Here is a 23,438-nt window from a genome sequence, read left to right as displayed (position 1 = left end):
AAAATAGAAGACTTTCAACTTTTTGCAAAGAAAAGACCAGAGCTCTGTGGAAAGTTTGATACCGAAAATCAAAGAGCAAGGAATACCTGAAAAGGTAAATATTAAGGAAAGGGGAAAAATGTTATCTTCTTTTACTCAAACTCTCTTCTATAAGGACTACATTTATATCAACCTATGTATACTAATATGTGGGGAAAATGTAATGTATAAATAGGGGGTAAAGAAAGACCAAATAGAATAATGGTTCTCACACAAAGATTCACAGGGGAAGGGGAGGGGAAGAAAACTCCTATAAGAAGGAGAGGAAGAGAGGGGGGGGGGTTACTTAAACCTCAATCTCAGGGAAATCAACTCTGAGAGGGAAAAACATGCAGATCCATTGGGATCTTGAATTCTATCTTACCCAACAAGGGTAAGGAGAAGGGAAAACCAAGGGGGGGAGGGGGAGAGGGAGAACAAAAAGGGAGGGAAAGAGAGGGGGGAGGGGGAGGGAACAAAAAGGGAGGGACTAAAAAGGGAAACATCAAGGGAGGGGACAAGGGGGACTGATTCAAAGTAAATCACTGGACTAAAAGGTAGAGCCGAAGAAGAAAAGGTTAGAATTAGGGAAGGCAATCAAAATGCCAGGGAGTCCACAAATGACAATCATAACTTTGAACGTGAATGGGATGAACTCACCCATAAAACGTAGACGAATAGCAGAATGGATTAGAATCCAAAACCCTACCATATGTTGTCTTCAAGAAACACACATGAGGCGGGTTGACACCCACAAGGTCAGAATTAAAGGATGGAGTAAGACCTTCTGGGCCTCAACTGATAGAAAGAAGGCAGGAGTGGTAATCATGATATCTGATAAAGCCAATGCAAAAATAGACCTGATCAAAAGGGATAGGGAAGGTAATTATATTTTGTTAAAAGGGACTCTAGACAATGAGGAAATATCATTAATCAACATGTATGCACCAAATAATATAGCACCCAAATTTCTAATGGAGAAACTAGGAGAATTGAAGGAAGAAATAGACAATAAAACCATACTAGTGGGAGACTTAAACCAACCATTATCAAATTTAGATAAATCAAATCAAAAAATAAATAAGAAAGAGGTAAAAGAAGTGAATGAAATCTTAGAAAAATTAGAATTAATAGACATATGGAGAAAAATAAATAGGGATAAAAAGGAATACACCTTCTTCTCAGCACCACATGGCACATTCACAAAAATTGACCATACATTAGGTCACAGAAACATAGCACACAAATGCAAAAAAGCAGAAATAATGAATGCAGCCTTCTCAGATCACAAGGCAATAAAAATAATGATTAGTAATGGTACATGGAAAACCAAATCTAAAACCAATTGGAAATTAAACAATATGATACTCCAAAACCGTTTAGCTAAAGAAGAAATCATAGAAACAATTAATAATTTCATCAAGGAAAATGACAATGGCGAAACATCCTTTCAAACCTTTTGGGATGCAGCCAAAGCGGTAATCAGAGGCAAATTCATATCCCTGAAAGCTCATATTAACAAACAAGGGAGAGCAGAGATCAATCAATTGGAAATGCAATTGAAAAAACTCGAAAGCGATCAAATTAAAAACCCCCAGCAGAAAACCAAATTAGAAATCCTAAAAATTAAGGGAGAAATTAATAAAATCGAAAGTGATAGAACTATTGATTTAATAAATAAGACAAGAAGCTGGTACTTTGAAAAAACACACAAAATAGACAAAGTACTGGTCAATCTAATTAAAAAAAGGAAGGAAGAAAAGCAAATTCACAGCATTAAAGATGAAAAGGGGGACAGCACCTCCAATGAGGAGGAAATTAAGGCAATCATTAGAAATTACTTTGCCCAATTATATGGCAATAAATACACCAATTTAGGAGAAATGGATGAATATATACAAAAATACAAACTGCCTAGACTAACAGAAGAGGAAATAGAATTCTTAAATAATCCCATATCAGAAATTGAAATCCATCAAGCCATCAAAGAACTTCCTAAGAAAAAATCCCCAGGGCCTGATGGATTCACCTGTGAATTCTATCAAACATTCAGAGAACAGTTAACCCCAATACTATACAAACTATTTGACATAATAAGCAAAGAGGGAGTTCTACCAAACTCCTTTTACGACACAAACATGGTACTGATTCCAAAACCAGGCAGGTCAAAAACAGAGAAAGAAAACTATAGACCAATCTCCCTAATGAATATAGATGCAAAAATTTTAAATAGGATACTAGCAAAAAGACTCCAGCAAGTGATCAGAAGGATCATTCACCATGATCAAGTAGGATTCATACCAGGGATGCAGGGCTGGTTCAACATTAGGAAAACCATCCACATAATTGACCACATCAACAAGCAAACTAGCAAGAACCACATGATTATCTCAATAGATGCAGAAAAAGCCTTTGATAAAATACAACACCCATTCCTATTAAAAACACTAGAAAGCATAGGAATAGAAGGGTCATTCCTAAAAATAATAAACAGTATATATCTAAAACCAACAGCTAATATCATCTGCAATGGGGATAAACTAGATGCATTCCCAATAAGATCAGGAGTGAAACAAGGATGCCCATTATCACCTCTACTATTTGACATTGTACTAGAAACACTAGCAGTAGCAATTAGAGAAGATAAAGAAATTGAAGGTATCAGAATAGGCAAGGAGGAGACCAAGTTATCACTCTTTGCGGATGACATGATGGTCTACTTAAAGAATCCTAGAGATTCAACCAAAAAGCTAATTGAAATAATCAACAACTTTAGCAAAGTTGCAGGATACAAAATAAACCCACATAAATCATCAGCTTTTCTATATATCTCCAACACAGCTCAGCAGCAAGAACTAGAAAGAGAAATCCCATTCAAAATCACCTTAGACAAAATAAAATACCTAGGAATCTATCTCCCAAGACAAACACAGGAACTATATGAACACAACTACAAAACACTCGCCACACAACTAAAACTAGACTTGAACAATTGGAAAAACATTAACTGCTCATGGATAGGACGAGCCAATATAATAAAAATGACCATCCTACCCAAACTTATTTATCTATTTAGTGCCATACCCATTGAACTACCAAAATACTTCTTCACTGATTTAGAAAAAACCATAACAAAGTTCATTTGGAAGAACAAAAGATCAAGGATATCCAGGGAAATAATGAAAAAAAAACACATATGATGGGGGCCTTGCAGTCCCAGACCTCAAACTATTTACAAAGCAGCAGTCATCAAAACAATTTGGTACTGGCTAAGAAACAGAAAGGAAGATCAGTGGAATAGACTGGGGGAAAACGACCTCAGCAAGACAGTATACGATAAACCCAAAGATCCCAGCTTTTGGGACAAAAATCCACTATTCGATAAAAACTGCTGGGAAAATTGGAAGACAGTGTGGGAGAGACTAGGAATAGATCAACACCTCACACCCTACACCAAGATAAATTCAAAATGGGTGAGTGACTTAAACATAAAGAAGGAAACCATAAGTAAATTGGGTAAACACAGAATAGTATACATGTCAGACCTTTGGGAGGGGAAAGGCTTTAAAACCAAGCAAGATATAGAAAGAATCACAAAATGTAAAATAAATAATTTTGACTACATCAAACTAAAAAGCTTTTGTACAAACAAAACCAATATAACTAAAATCAGAAGGGAAACAACAAATTGGGAAAAAATCTTCATAGAAACCTCTGACAAAGGTTTAATTACTCATATTTATAATGAGCTAAATCAATTGTACAAAAAATCAAGCCATTCTCCAATTGATAAATGGGCAAGGGAAATGGATAGGCAGTTCTCAGATAAAGAAATCAAAACTATTAACAAGCACATGAAGAAGTGTTCTACATCTCTTATAATCAGAGAGATGCAAATCAAAACAACTCTGAGGTATCACCTCACACCTAGCAGATTGGCTAACATAACAGCAAAGGAAAGTAATGAATGCTGGAGGGGATGTGGCAAAGTAGGGACATTAATTCATTGCTGGTGGAGTTGTGAACTGATCCAACCATTTTGGAGGGCAATTTGGAACTATGCCCAAAGGGCGACAAAAGAATATCTACCCTTTGACCCAGCCATAGCACTGCTGGGTCTGTACCCCAAAGAGATAATGGACACAAAGACTTGTACAAAAATATTCATAGCTGCGCTCTTTGTGGTGGCCCAAAACTGGAAAACGAGGGGATGCCCATCAATTGGGGAATGGCTGAACAAACTGTGGTATATGTTGGTGATGGAATACTATTGTGCTCAAAGGAATAATAAAGTGGAGAAGTTCCATGGAGACTGGAACAACCTCCAGGAAGTGATGCAGAGCGAGAGGAGCAGAACCAGGAGAACATTGTACACAGAGACTAATACACTGTGGTATAATCGAACGTAATGGACTTCTCCATTAGGGGCGGTGTAATGTCCCTGAACAACTTTCAGGGATCCAGGAGAAAAAAAACACCATTCATAAGCAAAGGATAAACTATGGGAGTGGAAACACCGAGAAAAAGCAACTGCCTGAATACAGAGGTTGAGGGGACATGACAGAGGATAGACTTTAAATGAACACTCTAATGCAAATACTATCAACAAAGCAATGGGTTCAAATCAAGAAAACATCTAATGCCCAGTGGACTTACGCGTCGGCTATGGGGGGTGGGGGGGAGGAAAAGAAAATGATCTATGTCTTTAACGAATAATGCTTGGAAATGATCAAATAAAATATATTAAAAAAAAAAAAGAACATCAGGACAGGTTTCTTGGATAATTTCTTGTAGTATGATGTCAAGATTTCTGTTTATATCTGGGTTTTTAGGTAGACCAATGTTTCTCAAATTGTCTCTTCATGATAGGTTATCCTGATCCATCATCTTGTCAATGAGATATTTTAATTTTGAGTTGTTGTTGTTGTTTTCTATTTTGTCAGTCTTTTGACTTTGTTTTCATCAATTCTTACTGTTTTGCAAGATCATTGGCTTCCAATTGCCTAATTCTGGTCTTTAAAGGCTGGTTTTCCTTTTCAGTTTGGTCTATCCTGCTTTTCATGGCTTCCAGATGTTTCTCCAATTGGGAGTTCTTGTCCTTTAAACTGTTATTTTCTCTTTTGAACTATTTCCTACTTTTCTTGCAAGAAGATTTCCATCTTTTTGATAAACTCCAATTTAAATTCTTCAAGAGCTTGTGGCCAATTTCCATTTTTTGGAAGGTGTTGGCTCAGTCATTTGGATTTCCTCTTCTGCTATTTCCTCTGTAGTCTGGATTTTTCCTTCATAAAAATTATCCAGGGTCAACCCCTTCTTGTTTTTCTTGGTGTTGGGAAGTTGTTCCTGGGCACTGTTTGCCATCACTATGGTGGTTTTTCCTTCCCTTTCCAGTCAAAAATTTGAGTGAGGAGGGAAGGCTTTCTGTGAATGGAGCTAAGAAGCAAGGATTTTGCCTGAGGCCAGCTCTTGAGTCTCTGCAGCTTCTGCTGTTTATTGCCCTTCTCTATGCTATCTCCCTGAGGGCGCCCATGGTCTCTGCTCTTCAACCTGCTGGGGTTTCAGGTTTTGCTGCTCTCAGTGGTAGGTCTTTGGTGGTCTTAGTCAGCTGCCAAGGACCTAGAGGTGCCCCTCACTCTCTCACTGATTCTAGCATGCGAGGCTCTGACTCTGGCTCTTTAGGTGGGGTGGCAGAGAGAGGATTATCTGACGTTTTGGTGGAAGCTTTTTCACCCCCTTATGGTGTAGAAGTTCCTAAATCCCACTTACCTTCAATGCTGCACTACTTTATAATCCCTTTGTTCATATGAATTTGGTTTTTGGAGGCTTGTGTGGTAGTCTATATGGGTATATGTTGAAGAGAGGAAGAGTCCTGCGTCTAGGCTGCCACCATGTTTACCCGGAAGTGTCTAAGTGTTATTCCTCAAGAAAAAATAAACTCTGACTTTGAATGAGGTTACAAATTATAGGTTCATTTTTGTATAGTCGTTTCTTAGTCATGTCTGACTCTTTGTGACCCTATTTGGGGTTTTCTTGGCAAAGATGCTGGAATACTTTGCCTTTTCCTTCTCCAGATCATTTTGTGGATGAGGAACTGAGGCAAACAGGGTTAAGTGATTTGCTCAAAGTCATATAACTGGTAAATATCTGAGACCAGATTTAACCAGAAAAACTAATGAAATTGGTGACAGAGAGTCACCAGGAATAGGAAGAACATAGTTCCATTATGGATCCTGGTCAGATCCCTTTTAATTTATTTTCTTCAACTCTTGGTGCCACTTCTTAAGAAAGACATTAATTGGGATGGCTAGATAGCACAGAGAACAGTAGACCTAGATTTGGGATGACCTGGTTTCAAATCTGGTCTTAGAAACTTCCTAGTTATTTGATCCTGAGCAAGTCACTTAACCCAAATTGCCTAGCCTTTGCCACTCTTCTGTCTTAGAACTGATACTATGACAGAAGGGAAGGGTTTTTTTAAAGGTATTGATGAAAATGCAGTTTTCAAGAGAAGAAATTCAACCTTCTACTTCAAATCTCAATTGGAAAAATATCACAAAAGAGGAAAAATTTAGTTGTTGGGGCAGCTATGAGAATACAGGCATGCTAATGTGCTATTGGTAAAGCTGTGAATTGTTACAATTATTGTGATAAGTAATTTGCAACCAAAGTCCAAAAGTCATCAAACTGGACAGATCCTGGGGAACCCTTATAGGATTGCCCCTTAAAGGGTTGACTAATTCCTAAGGGTTTCATCTACAAGTTCATTCTTTGCTACAGTTTGGTATTGTGTTGCCATAATAAAACATAAATTTGGGGTCAGCCTGATTTCTTTCAGTCCAAATGATGGTTTAATCCCAGTTCCTGAAAATTATGCAGGAGAGAGGTATTTTGGCTGGCTTTGATTGGTTCCAGTGGATCAAACTATGAGTCATAGATGAAAGTTTCAAACTGGCAGATTTAAGCTTGATGCCTGGAAAAACATCCTAACAATTAGAGCTACCTACCCTGAAGTAGAATAAATGACCTTCAGAAACAGTGAGGACCCATTCACTGCAACTCTTCAGTCAAAATCTCGATGACAATTTATCAGGCATGCTGCAGGAAATATTCTTATTCAGGTCTAGATTGAGTTACACAATCTTTGAGTTCCTTTACTGGCCTGGAAACTTTTTGAATATTTTCCTTCTACCATCATATGTTCAGGGAACTCAGGGCAAAGCCTAGCAATTCCTTGGTCTCTCTTGACAGGATGGATTTATATCAGCATTAGAAGGAGGTTATAGGAGAATCAGTCAATTAATCAGCAAGTATTTATTAAGCTCAATCATATTCTAGCCCTCTGTTAGGTACTAGGGATATAATTACAAAAATAAAACAAACTTTAAACACAAATAGCTTAAATTCAAACTGGGGAGGAAAGTACATATGAAAATATATAATTAAAAATTGTAAAAATTAAAATTAATGTCAAATAATAAAAATATTATACTTTAAGGGATTTTCAATTATACATTCCCCCTGAGATCCACAGAAGACTAGTCTCTCCAATGGATCTGTAAACATAACCAACTTTGAAATTACAATAATTTGGGGATAAAAGGAAAAGAAAACAAAATCAATTATTACTAGGCACATTGATAAAAAGCAATTTAGGGGGGGGCAGTCCTCTTTGGCATAAGAGTATACATACAAAAATAGTGCATTCAACCCCACACAGTTCAAATCACTACATCCCAAAGTTCACTCTGGATCTTCTGATATAGTGTGTGATTTGTGAATGCATCTTCATGGTGCCTTCTCCAAACAGTTCATTTTCTGGATTCAGAGAGGTAGCATGTTTTTTATTCTAAAATTACCCTCAAAAAACTTTCAGCTTTGCATTTTAGAATAATAATACATTCTCCCCCTGAAGAGAGTGTTGAAAAACACAGGGATCACTTAGGGAAGCCTGGCTGAGTTTTGAGGTATATGAATCAGAAGAGAAATCAAAAACATCAAAAAAATCCAAATAAAAGAGAAAATAATTTGTAGATGAAATATAGACTATCAATCTTATGTGTAAAAATTCTAAGTAAAGGAAAAATAAAACTATAACAGGTCCTTGAATCAGGGCCCAATTAAAGTGATTCAAGCAATTATGTATTTACCCAATCAGCAGCCAGGACTACAGAAAGTTTTGCCACACAATGAAAGACAGAATAGGGACTAGATTATAAAAGACAAGTAGGAGCCAAATTTGAGATACTTGATAGAATGTGGGACAAGGAAGACCTGCCTTTGACATATGTCAAAACAGCCACAACCCCAAATCCCAAACAGGTTTAAGTCCTATTTTCTTGGCTCAAAATTTAATCAATAACATTGGGATTGGTTGGTCTCTTTGACCTTGTGTTTGATTGGCACTATGCAGTTTAACTTTGTGTTTCTTTGGCACTGTGCAATGACTCTTTTTGTATTCCCATATCCTGGAATCAGACAAAATCATTAAGCAAAGTCCCATATATTTTTTAACAATCAATGGCATCATTTTTATAGTCTAAAGCTTTTGGGCACTCATTGACATTAAGGCATTTTTATTTTTTTTTAAACTTATATTACTGCAAAATGAAAAAAAAATAAAGAAAAATCTTCTCAATAGTATTGACATGCTTCAAATACAAAAAGGAGAGAAAAGATAAAACTCAAATGCTATATTGTACATGCAAGGAAAAACAATTATAAAAAAGAGTTTTAAAAATCAAAAATATATAGCTTACAATCAATGACACACTGTGTCAGCCAAGGAGAGGTTAAATAAAAAGGTATCTCACCAAAAAAAAATGAGATCCATTTCCTTTTTAACTTAACCACTATGTGAGTACAAATGATTTTCAGAATAAAACAGTAATACAGTATATAATGCACATTCAAAGAAGTACCAAAGGCCCCAAAGTTCACAATAGCCCAGTTAATTATAATAGGAAACAAAATCACTAACATATTTCATTTAAGTTGCTGTATGACAAAAAAAACCTGTGAACTGATGGATATTTGTCACAATTTTTACAGACAAAACAACTCTTTAAACCTTGGAAAATATATTTTTAAACAAAGTAAGAAATCTAGATTGTTCTGGTAGAAGTAAATTAAACTGAAGAGTTTTTCAGGAGCTCTTTTTGGCTTCTTGTTTCCTGGTGGTAGGAACATTTCTTTGTTTCTCTAACTTTAATACAATATTCTTTATAATATAAATATTTTAAAAATCATCCATTCAGAAACCATTAGTTAATGAAAATAATTTCTGAAGACCCCTTAGAATTACCATTTAAATTCTTAGCTCTTTAAATATTTCAAAGGCTGTTAACCAGGTTGAATTCATTCATCAGCATCATCTATGTGACAATTAACAAATGCAAAATGGAAAAAAACAGCTGTTTATGGGCTTTTACAATATTTTACAATATTTTGTTCAGTAATCATAGGGGAAAGGTAATAGAATATACCTAATAGTTAAAACAACAGATTAAAGTGATTCAGTGTAACAGAATAATATTGAATACATTAATATAGGAATTTAAAACAACAAAATTAAGTATTAAAGCAATCAGGAAAATACAATAAAATACAGACTTTCATAAAACAATAGAGTCTGAAGAGGCTTAAAATTTTCACCTTCAGTCTCTTTAAAGTTCCTTTCTTTATCCATTCAGATTCCTTTTGTCAGAACTGTGGCATTTCCCATAGCAAAGGAGAACATGGGTTTGAGGAATCTCAAACTGGATGAATCTTAGAGAGTGGGCAGGCCCGAATGGCAAAGGGTCATAGGAAGATGAATTTCTCCCTTGGATCGCAGGCAAGATAATTGAAAGAACCAGTGTACTCATGAATGATAGAAACTATTTGAAATAGGTAAAGTACTACTCTTTCAAATAATACAGCATGTTTGTAATTTACTTCCTGTTTAGAAGAATAACTTCCTTTTTTCCTTCCCACCCTGAGGTAAAATGCTAGTTTCTCCAGCCAGATAGAGAGGGAGTTAGGAGGCTAATTGTAGCCTAAGGAAAATACACCCCAGTTTTTACTAGTTGCCTGGGGAGCAGCTCCAAGAACTCCTAGCTTCTCAGGGGCAGTATTCAGCAGCCCAGCAGGATCAGCAATAAGAGTTAGGGTTGAAATCAGGGTGGAGGCTGATTCAGAAGCAGGAATAGGAGCAGGGCCAGAGATCAGGAGGAAGATTGCAAGAGGCAGCAGCAAGGAACTGAAAAAAATGGGCTCAAGCAGAGTCCCCCAGCTAAAAATAGGCTGGAGAGCAACTAGGCAAAAAGTAGGTAAAGAAAAAGGCAGCAGCTCCAAAGAGAGTTTGGAGTTCTCTCAGAGTTTGTGAGGGTGGGTGGGTGGATGGGGTGGGCGAAAAGCCTTGGCAGGAGAAATGTGGCTTAAAAAATTTATCTAGGCTATCTTTAAAAAAAAATGATGTTGAGACTTCCGGGTAAACATGGCTGCAATCTAGACGCAACACACTTCCTCTCCCTTGCACCAAATGAAATAGACTACATCAAAGGAGCATAAAAATCACTTTTGGAGGAACAGAAGGACTCCCCAGTATCCCACAGAGGCGAAGGTACGTGTGGTTTGAACATTTCCACACTATAAGAAGGAGGAAAAGCTTGCACAGAAACGTGAACTGAGCCACCCTTCCCCCCCACACACACCTTCCCCACCAAACCAGAGTAAGCTACCGGAGAGCTCACTGGGACAGCGAGTGAGTGGGGAACATCTCTGTCTGGGGGGGCACTCCAGGGTCCTTGGGATCTGGGGACTGCCAGGAAACAACATCTCAGGGCGGTTTCACAGGAGAATCCTGCACTGACCACAGGGGGCCCACATAGCTGTACTCGGGGCGGTTGGGCTGAGTATCTGGGCGGAGCTAAACACCAGGGGAGGACCACGCACTGATTATCTGGGCGGAGCTGAATACCTGGGCAGTTTGGCTGTGATCAGGGACCCAGCACTCTAAGAAACCTCAGAGGCTGGGAAGAACTAGTCTGAGGCAACCTAAATTCACAGAAAACCCGCCCACATCACCCAGACCCCAGACCAAAAAACAAAGTGGAATAAAACCACCAAAGGGATGGCTCACATGGCCCAAAATCAAGCCTCCAGGAAAAAAGGGAAATTTTTTGACTATTGAAAACTTTTATGGTGGGAGTACCCAAGGAAAAGAAGAGAATGAGAATGAAATCCAAAAAAAAAAAAAAAATCAGAACATGCCTTCCAAAAAGGAAACTATCAACAAGCTCTGGAAGATCTCAAACTGGAGCTTACCCAAAAGATGGAAACCTTCTGGAAAGAAAAATGGGAGGAAGAGATCAGCAGTCTGATAGATAAGACTGCACAATTGGAGAAAGAGCGAGAAGCATCCAATAGAAGGGCAGACAAAGCTGAAAAGCAAAACCAGTCCCTAATGACCAGAATTAAGCAACTCAAAGAAAGTGAGATCATAAAATAGCAAGAATCAATAAAGCAAAGCCAAAAAATTAATGAATTAGAAGAAAACATAAAATATTTCACTGAAAAGGTCACAGACTTGGAAAACAGAGAAAGAAGAGACAACCTCCAAATTATCAGTCTCCCAGAAAAACCAGAGATAAACAAAATCCTCGATGTTATTCTACAGGAGATTATTGAAGAAAATTGCCCACACATTCTGGAGCAAGGGGGCAAAATAGAAATAGAAAGGGTTCATAGAACATCCTCTATACCAAATCCCCAAAAGACAACCCCCAGGAATGTAATTGCCAAATTCAAGAGCTTCCAAGAAAAGGAGAAAATCCTACAAGAAGCCAAGAAGAGGAGCTTCAGATATAGGGTGGCTCCCATAAGGATCACACATGACAGCGGCTAACACACTAAGAGACTGCAAAGCATGGATCACGATATTTAGAAAGGCAAGAGAGCTGGGTCTCCAACCAAGAATCAACTACCCAGCAAAACTGACTATATACTTCCAGGGGAAAGTATGGGCATTCAACAAAATAGAAGATTTCCAAGCATTTGCTAAGAAAAGACCAGAGCTCTGTGGAAAGTTCGATATCCAAGCACAGAAAGCAAGAGAAACATGAAAAGGTAAATATGAAAGAAAGGGAAAAGGAGATAAATCTTATCTTTTTCTTTAAGTCAAAATCTCTTCTACAAGGACTACATTTACATCAAATTATATATATATATTAATATGTGGGGAAAATGTTTTGTGTAACTCTCAAAAATTGTATGCATCATAAGAGTAGTTAGAAGAAACATGCATAGGGAAAGATTGGGGCATTAAGAAGTTTTGGTGAAAGTGGGGGCAAAGAAAGGAAAAGGGAGGGGGGGAACCATCGATAATACTAAGATTTACTTCAAGAATAGGGGGGGGGACTTAATAGAATAATTTTTCCCATATAAAGATACACATGGGAAGGGGAGGGGAAGAACTCTCATATGAGAAGGAGAAAAAGAGAGCATGAAGTGGAATTACTTAAACTTTACTCTCAATGAAATCAAATCTGAGAGGGAAGATCATCTAGATCCAGTGGGATCCTGAATTCTATCTTATCCAACAGGGCAAGAAAGAAAGGAAAATTAAGGAGGGGGAAGGGGGAGGGAGTATACAAAGGGAGGGAAGGAGAGGGAGGAGGGAAAGGGAGCATAAAAAGGGAGGGGCTAGAAAGGGAAGCATATCAAGGGAGGGGACTAGGGGGACTGACCCAAAGTAAATCACTGGTTCAAAAGGTTTAGCTAAAGAAGAAAGGTCAGAACTAGGGGAAGATATCAAAATGCCAGTGAATCCACTAGTGACAATCATAACTTTGAATGTGAATGGGATGAACTCACCCATAAAACAGACAAATAGCCGATTCGATTAGAACCCAAAACCCTACCATCTGTTGTATTCAAGAAACACATATGAGGTGTGTCGATACTCACAAGGTTAGAATTAAAGGTTGGAGTAAGACCTTTTGGGCCTCAACTGATGGAAAGAAGGCAGGAGTTGCAATCATGATATCTGACAAAGCCAAAGCAAAAATAGACCTGATCAAAAGGGATAGGGAAGGCAAATATATTCTGTTAAAAGGGAGTATAGACAATGAGGAAATATCACTAATCAACATGTATGCACCAAATGGTATAGCATCCAAATTTTTAATGGAGAAACTAGGAGAATTGAAGGAGGAAATAGACAGTAAAACCATATTAGTGGGAGACTTGAACCAACCACTATCAAATTTAGATAAATCAAACCAAAAAAATAAACAAGAAAGAGGTAAAAGAGGTGAATAAAATCTTAGAAAAATTAGAGTTAATAGACATATGGAGAAAAATAAATAGGAACAAAAAGGAATACACCTTCTTTTCAGCACCACATGGCACATTCACAAAAATAGATCATACACTAGGTCACAGAAACATGGCACTCAAATGCAGAAAAGCAGGAATAATAAATGCAGCCTTTTCAGATCACAAGGCAACAAAAATATTTATTGGTAAGGGTACATGGAGAGCCAAATCAAAAATTAATTGGAAATTAAATAATATGATACTCCAAAATCAATTAGAGAAGAAATCATAGAAATAATTAATAATTTCATTGAGGAAAATGACAATGGCAAGGCATCCTTTCAAACCTTATGGGATGCAGCCAAGGCAGTACTTAGAGGAAAATTCATATCCCTGACTGCATATATTAACAAATTAGGGAGGACAGAGATCAAGGAATTGGAAATGCAAATAATCAAAAAAATTGAGAACAAACAAATTAAAAACCCCCAGAAGAAAACCAAACTAGAGATCCTAAAAATTAAGGGAGAAATTAATAAAATTGAATGTGATAGAACTATTGAGCTAATAAACAAGACTAGAAGCTGGTACTTTGAAAAAACAGACAAAATAGACAAAGTACTGGTCAATCTAATTTTAAAAAAGGAAAGAAGAAAGGCAAATTAACAGTATCAAGGATGAAAAGGGGGATCTCAACTCCAATGAAGACGAAATTAAGGCAATCATTAAAAACTACTTTGCCCAACTATATGGCAATAAATATACCAACCTAGGTGATATGGATGAATATTTACAAAAATATAAATTGCCTAGACTAACAGAAGAAGAAATAGATTTCTTAAATAATCCAATATCAGAAAAAGAAATCCAACAGGCCATCAAAGAACTTCCTAAGAAAAAATCCCCAGGGCCTGATGGATTCACCAGTGAATTCTATCAAACATTCAAAGAACAGCTAACTCCAATACTATACAAACTATTTGACATAATAAGCAAAGAGGGAGTTCTACCAAATTCCTTTTATGACACAAACATTGTACTAATTCCAAAGGCAGGCAGGCCAAAAACAGAGAAAGAAAATTATAGGCCAATCTCCCTAATGAATATAGATGCAAAAATCTTAAATAGGATACTAGCAAAAAGACTCCAGCAAGTGATCAGAAGAATCATTCACCATGATCAAGTAGGATTCATACCAGGGATGCAGGTTTAATATTAGGAAAACCATCCACATAATTGACCACATCAACAAGCAAACCAACAAAAATCACATGATTATTTCAATAGATGCAGAAAAAGCCTTTGACAAAATACAACACCCATTCCTGTTAAAAACATTGGAAAGCATAGGAATAGAAGGGCCATTCCTAAAAATAATAAACAGTATATATCTAAAACCATCAACTAATATCATCTTCAAGGGAGATAAACTAAATCCATTCCCATTAAGATCAGGAGTGGAGCAAGGATGCCCATTATCACCTTTATTATTTGACATTGTATTAGAAAGACTAGCAGTAGCAATTAGAGAAGAAAAAGAAATTGAAGGCATTAAAATAGGCAAGGAGGAGACCAAATTATTACTTTTTGCAGATGAAATGATGGTCTACTTAAAGAATCCTAGAGATTCAACCAAAAAGATCATCGAAATAATCAACAACTTTAGCAAAGTTGCAGGATACAAAATAAACCCACATAAGTCATCAGCATTTCTATTTAATTCCAACACAGCTCAGCAGCAAGAACTAGAAAGAGAAATCCCATTCAAAATTACCTTAGACAAAATAAAATACTTAGGAATCTATCTCCTGAGACAAACACAGGAGCTATATGAACACAACTACAAAACACTCTCCACACAACTAAAACTAGACTTGAACAATTGGAAAAACATTAACTGCTCATGGGTAGGACGAGCCAATATAATAAAAATGACCATCCTACCCAAACTCATCTATCTATTTAGTGCCATACCCATGGAATTTCCAAAAAAATTTTTTACTGATTTAGAATAAATCATAACAAAGTTCATTTGGAAGAACAAAAGATCAAGGATATCCAGGGAAATAATGAAAAAAAAAATACAAAGGAAGGGGGCCTTGCAGTCCCAGATCTCAGACTATATTATAAAGCAGTGGTCACCAAAACAATCTGGTACTGGCTAAGAGACAGAAAGGAGGATCAGTGGAATAGACTTGGGATAAGTGACCTCAGCAAGACAGTATATGACAAACCCAAAGATCCCAGCTTTTGGGACAAAAATCCATTATTTCATAAAAACTGCTGGGAAAACTGGAGGACAGTGTGGGAAAGATTACGTTTAGATCAACACCTCACACCCTACACCAAGATAAATTCAAAATGGGCGAATGACTTGAACATAAAGAAGGATACTATAAGAAAATTAGGCGAACACAGAATAGTACACATATCAGACCTTTGGGAAGGGAAATACTTCAAAACCAAGCAAGACTTAGAAAGAGTTACAAAATGCAAAATAAATAATCTGGAATACATCAAATTAAAAAGTTTTTGTACAAACAAAACCAATATAACTAAAATCAGAAGGGAAGCAACAAATTGGGAAACAATCTTCATAAAAACCTCTGACAAAGGTTTAATTACTCAAATATATAAAGAACTAAATCAATTGTACAAAAAATCAAGCCATTCGCCAATTGATAAATGGGCAAGGGACATGAACAGGCAGTTCTCAGCCAAAGAAATCAAAACTATTAATAAGCACATGAAAAAGTGCTCTACATCTCTTATAATCAGAGAGATGAAAATCAAAACAACTCTGAGGTATCACCTCACACCTAGCAGATTGGCTAACATGACAGCTATGGAAAGTAATGAATGCTGGAGGGGATGTGGCAAAGTAGGGACACTAATTCATTGCTGGTGGAGTTGTGAATTGATCCAAACATTCTGAAGGGCAATTTGGAACTATGCCCAAAGGGTGATAAAAGACTGTCTGCCCTTTGATCCAGCTATAGCACTGCGCTGGGTTTGTACCCCAAAGAGATAATAAGGAAAGAGACTTGTACAAGAATATTCATAGCTGCACTCTTTGTGGTGGCCAAAAATTGGAAAATGAGGGGATGCCCTTCAATTGGGGAATGGCTGAACAAATTATGGTATATGTTGGTGATGGAATACTATTGTGCTAAAAGGTATAATAAAGTAGAGGAATTCCATGGAGACTGGAACAACCTCCAGGAAGTGATGCAGAGCGAAAGGAGCAGAACCAGGAAATTATCATACACAGAGACTGATACACTGTGGTACAATCGAAGGTAGTGGACTTCTCCATTGGTGTCAATGCAATGTCCCTGAACAATCTGCAGGGATCTAAAAAATATTATCCACAAGCAGAGGATAAACTGGGGGAGTAAAAATACTGATGAAAAGCAACTGCTTGACTACAGGGGTTGAGGTGATAGGACTGAGGAGAGACTCTAAATGAACACTCTAATGCAAATACCAACAACATGGAAATGGGTTAGAAATAGGAACACATGTGATAACCAGTGGAATCGTGCATTGGCTATGGGAGAGGGAATGGTGGTGGGAGGGGGGGGGGAAGAAAATGATCTTTGTTTCCAGTGAATAATGTTTGGAAATGACCAAATAAAATAATGTTAAAAAAATATTTTTTGAAAAAAAAATGATGTTTTTTTCTCATCCCTTCTGGTTGCCTCTATGTAAAAATTAAAATTAAAAACTCAATAATAAAAACATTATATTTAAAGGGATTTATTAATGATCTTTATAAGTCAAGGAACAAAGAGGATACAAATAAAGACCATATACCAATGGCTTATCAGTCAGTTCAAAAGCCTGCCTTGCCACCACCAAGCTTGGGACAGAAATAAAGAGGCAGGACCATGCTATGTCCCTGCCTAATATCTCCTGTCTATATGAAGTATGTAATGACAGGAAGTCAGTGGGCTCCTGGAAAATATAGTTCTTTTTTAGGGTAACAGATTTTTCATCATACAAAATATAGTTAATATATATAAAGCAATTAAATATAAAATAGTAAAAAGGAAGCTTATTAGTTATAAGAGCATAAGAAAAGACTTTATTAATTTATTTGGGTTGATATTAAAATAAACTCCAATCATCCATTCTTCCACAGTAGACAATCATGGCACTTTTTTGCCTCTTTGGTTAGGTCTCCCTCAGTTGTAGTCTCATCTCCAACAAGTTATAAAAAATATATGTGAAGAAGTCCTAGAACATTTCATGCTTTTTCTGATTTGTAAATCATAAGGTTCTATGTAGATGTTATTTGTTATTATTATTATTATTTACTATTACTAAGCCTACACCAACAATTATGACTGCTATACTTCTACTCTCTACTCCTTCCTACTCTTCCTCCTCCACCTGCTTTTCTTTCTTGTGCCGATAGGTGAAATGAAGACCCCATTATTTACTTCATAGATGTCTCCTGAGTCTTTAATAAATTCAAATTTGAAAAGTCCTTTGGGTCCTTTACTGTAAAGTTTTCTTTGAGCTCAGTGTTCTGACATTAAATAAAAGTAGACAGAAGTAAGAATAAAGGCTACTTGACCCCTTTTTACTAAACACACACACACACACACACACACACACACACACACACACACACTACAACAATCCTCAGATCTCCAATAGCTCCTTTTATATGAGTTTTCTATCATCCAAATTCCTATAACTTCCTGAGTTGTCATTCATTCCCCAAGGCCTGTTCAAAATAATTGAAATCCCTAGTGGAAGTAGCCAAAGCTAGGCTCTTATCTATTGACCCATCCTCAAAAATAAGGTCTTTGCTCTGACAGGCAGCCTCCAAATCATCTTCTTCACTGAGAACCAGTGAAGCATGGAATCGCCAAGGGGTGGGCAGAGGCAGAGAACAAGATTGGAATAATGAGCCTTGAGTCTTAGAGGAAAAGTCCTAGTTGACCATTCAGCCAGACACAGACACATTTCCCCTCCAAACCCATCTTTGGGAATACTGTGGATAGAAACTAGAAGCCATGCCAACTACAAAATTAAAGGAATACTTAAAGGGAATCACAATGACTACTTGAGGGCATTCAACTCAATTTATGGAAGCTAAATAGCAGCAGAGCTGTTGTCTTGGTTATTCAGAAGGGGTATTTAGCCTTGGGAAGCCATTATTATCATGATAAACAACCCAAGAAAGCTAATGGCTTGGTACCTTCTTCCCATAAGGCATCTGTTTTGGAGTCAGAACTGTTTTCCCATTCTGTCACTGCTTCTTATTAGCTATGCAAATTTGAGAGAGACATTTCATCTCTCTGAGTCTCAGTTTTGTGATCTATAAACAGAAAAGATTGAACTAAAAGTTCAACTGGAATTAAGTCATTTCTAACTATTCATGCTACTGCCCAATATTTGGGTTCCAAAGTTGTTTGTGATCTGAAGCCATTCTGTCTATCCAACTATGGGCCTTCACTTCCTAATTTATTTTATTTTGGCCAAACTCACCTATTGGAGCAAAGGAAAATATTCTTATGGATATTTATCAATTACAGTCATTCCCAGTATTTTTCAAGTCTACATTAACATGAAAGATGGTATCTGTTCTGATCTTTATTGTAAATATTCCATCATTACAATACTCCTGATAGTATGTGTTTTTACTTACAGGTTTTCCATTCTTGCATTAAAAAGATGAAAAGGTGGTGATGGTACAGAGAATAGCCTATCAGTTACTAGGAACTCATATATACCAGTATCTTGAATAATCATACTGATAGTTTGGACTCTCTTAGTGAATATCTAATTCATACCTCTACTGGTCAGTGTGAACTCAAATGCCCTCAAGTAAATGAATATTCATTTAGACAGTCAGAATCTATTCTTTTCTATTATAGCAAGTCATTTTGAATCACTATATGCCCACCCTTCAATGGAATCCAATTATTCTATTGTATAACTATAATACACAGTATTATCTCAGTGCATCAGACAAGAACAAAATTCTCTATGAGGTCTGACAAGGGATAGTTCACTCTTAATTTGGATGATAAGACTAGACTTCATAGCTTTGGTATTTAAGTTGGACTTTAAAAGTTGGGCAGGAATTTAACAGTCAAAAGGGCACCCTTTTTTTCTCTTCTAGACATAGATATTCTAGACATAAGGAATACAAGATTGTAAAGCGAAGTCTACAGTAAGGAAAGCTTAGGTATTCTTGCATAGATAGATAGATAGATAGATAGATACATACATACATACATACATACATACATATATATACATACATAGATACATAGATAGATAAATGTATTTATATGGAATATTCCTTGGAAAAGGAGTGTTCAATCTGTCTTCTGACTCAAGATCTTTACTGCAAAGGGTTTGGGAGCTGGGAATGGGATAGTCATTTAAAAGCAGAAAGATTACTTCAGAAGATAATGACATCTCCTTCATTTAGGATCTTCAAGGGAAAGTTGGATGTTCATTTGTTAGAGTTATTTTAGAAGGAATTCAGAAAGAGGTTGGAGTAAAATATTTAGACCCTCCAGGTCTAGTTGAATGGAATTATGTGCTATTATTGACAAAGTACTTCCAGAGGGCTGGCACTATGATTAAATGTATTTGCTTTAACAGCTAATATACACATTTAGTAAATGTTATTTTTATGAGGCTATCAGACATGTTTTTTTTCTTCTCATGGTAACTAATTTCTTCCACATAAGATATCATAGTACTTTATTATGCTCATATATTGATCATTTAATTTATACATATATATGACTGAGTGTAGATTAAACCATATGTAAGTTTTATAAATATCTGTGACATATATAAGAGTGAGAGAGGAAGAATGAGTGGGAAAATAAAAGTGAGATGAGAGAGAGCAAGAGGTCAAGAGCTAGAACGTGAGATCCAGAGTAGAAGTGAGAGAGCTATTGTGAGAGTGGCACGCAGGGTTGTTAGCTCATGTATCATGTTATAGATTTAGGTGGATCATAGGAGCCATCTATGCCAGACCTCGCATTTTAAAGAAGTAGAAACTGAGTCCTAGGTAAGTTAAATGACTTACCTAAGGTTACATTAAAAAGTGTCATGCCTTATCTCCATTTATTTGGTCCTTAAAGGCAGTAGTTTGTTCTTTGATAGCCTAGTCTGTTGAACAGGGTAGGCACTTTATGAAAGTTTGTTAAATGAAGCATTAGAGAACAAATCATTGAGTTACTTTTCAGAGGCACATGAACAAATCCAAACTGTTATAAGAATGTATAAGGTATTGTAGACAAGCTCTGTACATAAGTCTCCTTTCTCATTTGCTATTATAGAAGGCACAAGGCAGTCCTGATTAATTCTGAATTATATAGGTGTTTGTTTTTCATTAAAGAATGTTTTGTTATTGTTACTATTCAGTCATTTCGGTCCTATCCCAATGCTTTGTATCCTTGTTTAAGACCTTCTTAGTAAAGATACTGGAGAGGTTTGCCATTTCCAAAGAAACTGAGGCAAACAAGGTTAAATGACTTAATTGCCCAGGACCACACAGCTAGTAAATGTCTGAGGCTAGATTGGAACTTACATCTACCTGATTCCAGACCCATTGCTCTATACACTGAACTACCTAACTGCCCTCAAGGAATGTTGGATTTCCTAAATTAATGTCAAAAGTAGAAGCCAGGACAAAGTTCACTGGGTACAGTATTAAGAATTCTGTTTCTGGCTTTATATTTAAACATTGAAGCTATAGTAGTAAGAAAATTCAGACACCATTAAATCAAACCTTCTCAGTTTACAATTAGTGGCTTACCCAAGGTCACAGAGGTTTACAGTGGCAAATCTGAAATTCAAACTCAGATCCTTTGTACAACAAAATTATAAAACATGTTAATAGTTGTAGTTCCCATTACATAGTTGTTATTAAATAAAGTCTATGGAAATTGATGCAAAATGTTTCAAGACAAAAAATGACCCATTGCCAAATATTTGTGCATTTGAGACATCAAGGACTCTGGTGGCAGCTTTACTGCCAGCAGGTCGCTTTCCCTAGTCCCCAGCTCCTGTGAAGATTTGCAACCATCCGTTACTTCCATTTATGAACACCAAGATTGCTTTATAGTCACAGTACTTGGCAAAAGACTTCTCTTTTACAAGTAATCTAGATCCGTCAAGCTGTCCAGATCTAGTACATCATTCAATAGTCAGTAGTTTATTTTGTGACAGTAAATGCCAATAAAAGAATGCCATAAAATATTCTAGTGTGAAGAGGCTAATTCTGGGGAGGTTAATAAAGTCTCAGTGATTCATCTTGTCATGCCTCCTGTTATTTACATGCTCCAACTTATTAGGTAGATGGTCTGTGATCCCATCGTGGGCATCCAAGATTTATGCATGGTCTGGGGCTTTGCTTGGTTTTATTTATTTATTATTTTAAAGCTGCACTTTGAATAAAGCATGATGGGTTTCCCCTTAGGTGCCGATGTACATTCAGAGGTGAATTCTAAAGAAGTTTGAACTCTAGTAATAAAAAAAGGAAGAAGCAAAAATTATAGCCTTGGGCCTGCTTTGATCTCAGGGCTGAGCAACAGTGGCACCAAAACAGTTGAAGGAAGTTATTTAAAACAAGTCCAGAAGAAATCAGATAATGATTACTTAATGACCTTAGCTCCGCAAAGAGCAATAAAGTTTTCAGAAATGGATTGTTAATTGAAAAACCTAGTGTTTTTAGTAGGATTAATATTACTATCAGACTCATCCCTTCCTTATAATGCAGCCTTCCATTTTAATTTTGAAAAAGCATTTTCTAGCTTAGAGTTTCCTAAAATGGGTTTCTGTCCAGTGTACTGAAAGCTGAGGTTTGGAAAGAATGTATGATTAGGAACTAGTAGACTCAGATGCTAGTGCCATGTCTGCCAATGACTGTGTGACCTTGGGTAACTCAATCTACTTTTCTTTCATCTGCAAAATGAAAGCATTAGGGGTGATAGCTCTAATATCACATTAATCTCCAAAATTCCATTTGTGATACTTACCAAAACCCAATATTAGGAAATAATGTCAGCTTTCAATTATTTGCACCAGGAAAAGATGATCATCATATTGTACATCACATCTTTTTTGATCCATCTATTCTCTAACCAGGTAGTGGGAAATCAGGATCTGAAGGACAAGAGAGGCAAGGATGACTTAGTGTGATGAGGTAAGAAAATGAGAATTTTGAGGGCAAAGCAGGAAAGTGTGGCATAAGATGAAGAATGACTCGAAAGAATGAACTATATGAATGAATTTGAACTCTTGCAAATTGTGCATTTCCCAGTTTGATCTGTTCAATACAAAGACTGAATTTTAACCTATTAAACCCTCTTCATTAAGGCTGCCCCTTTTCTAAAAGCTTCAGCAATGGACAGTTCCTGAATGCTATTAATGGTTCCAATGTAAGAAATATCTAAATGTGCACAGTGGTACAAATGCATTTGAAGACACTTAAAATCTTGAAATCATAGAGCTAGAAACTACCTGCGTGATTATCTCATTGAATCTCTTCATTTCACAGATAGAAAAACTGAGGTTCCTTCTAATCACACAGTCACCACCCTGGTATGTGCCATTCTTACCTAACACTTAGACTGGTGCCTTAACTATTACTTTAGGGTAGATGGAAGGAAAACACCCAGCCTCTTGCTGCGTTCCCCCAGGAAACATGCTACACAACAAGACATATAAGGCTCAAAGGAAGCTTTGTCATGTCTTCCCACATGAGGCAGTAGGAAGTGGTAGAATTCCTAAGAAGGGAAAAGTTCTTTGAGGATGATTGACAGATGTATATTCCATCCCCTTCCTGCTTTCTCTCACATAACACAAGCATACATGGTCAAAGGAACATTCAGCTTATCTTCTCCAACACAGTCAAATTCCTCCCTCCATTTTTCAGGTGAATAAAACAGAGGCCCAAAAGGAGGAGTGATTTACCCCAAATCTCATCCCAAGTTAGTGGCAGGGCACATAAGTCTATTTCTCTCCTCAGCACCATATAAAATAATTGAATATTTTTGTTGGCCTCCACCAAGAAATCCCAATTACTAATAGAGTAACTAAAAAATCTGAAAATAGAAGGAAAGATATTCTCTTCCTATCAT

This window comes from Monodelphis domestica, chromosome 5 (assembly GCF_027887165.1).
Source record: "Monodelphis domestica isolate mMonDom1 chromosome 5, mMonDom1.pri, whole genome shotgun sequence".
NCBI lineage: Eukaryota > Metazoa > Chordata > Mammalia > Didelphimorphia > Didelphidae > Monodelphis > Monodelphis domestica.
The sequence above is the reverse complement of the archived record's forward strand: the minus strand, read 5'-3'. Positions refer to the sequence as shown.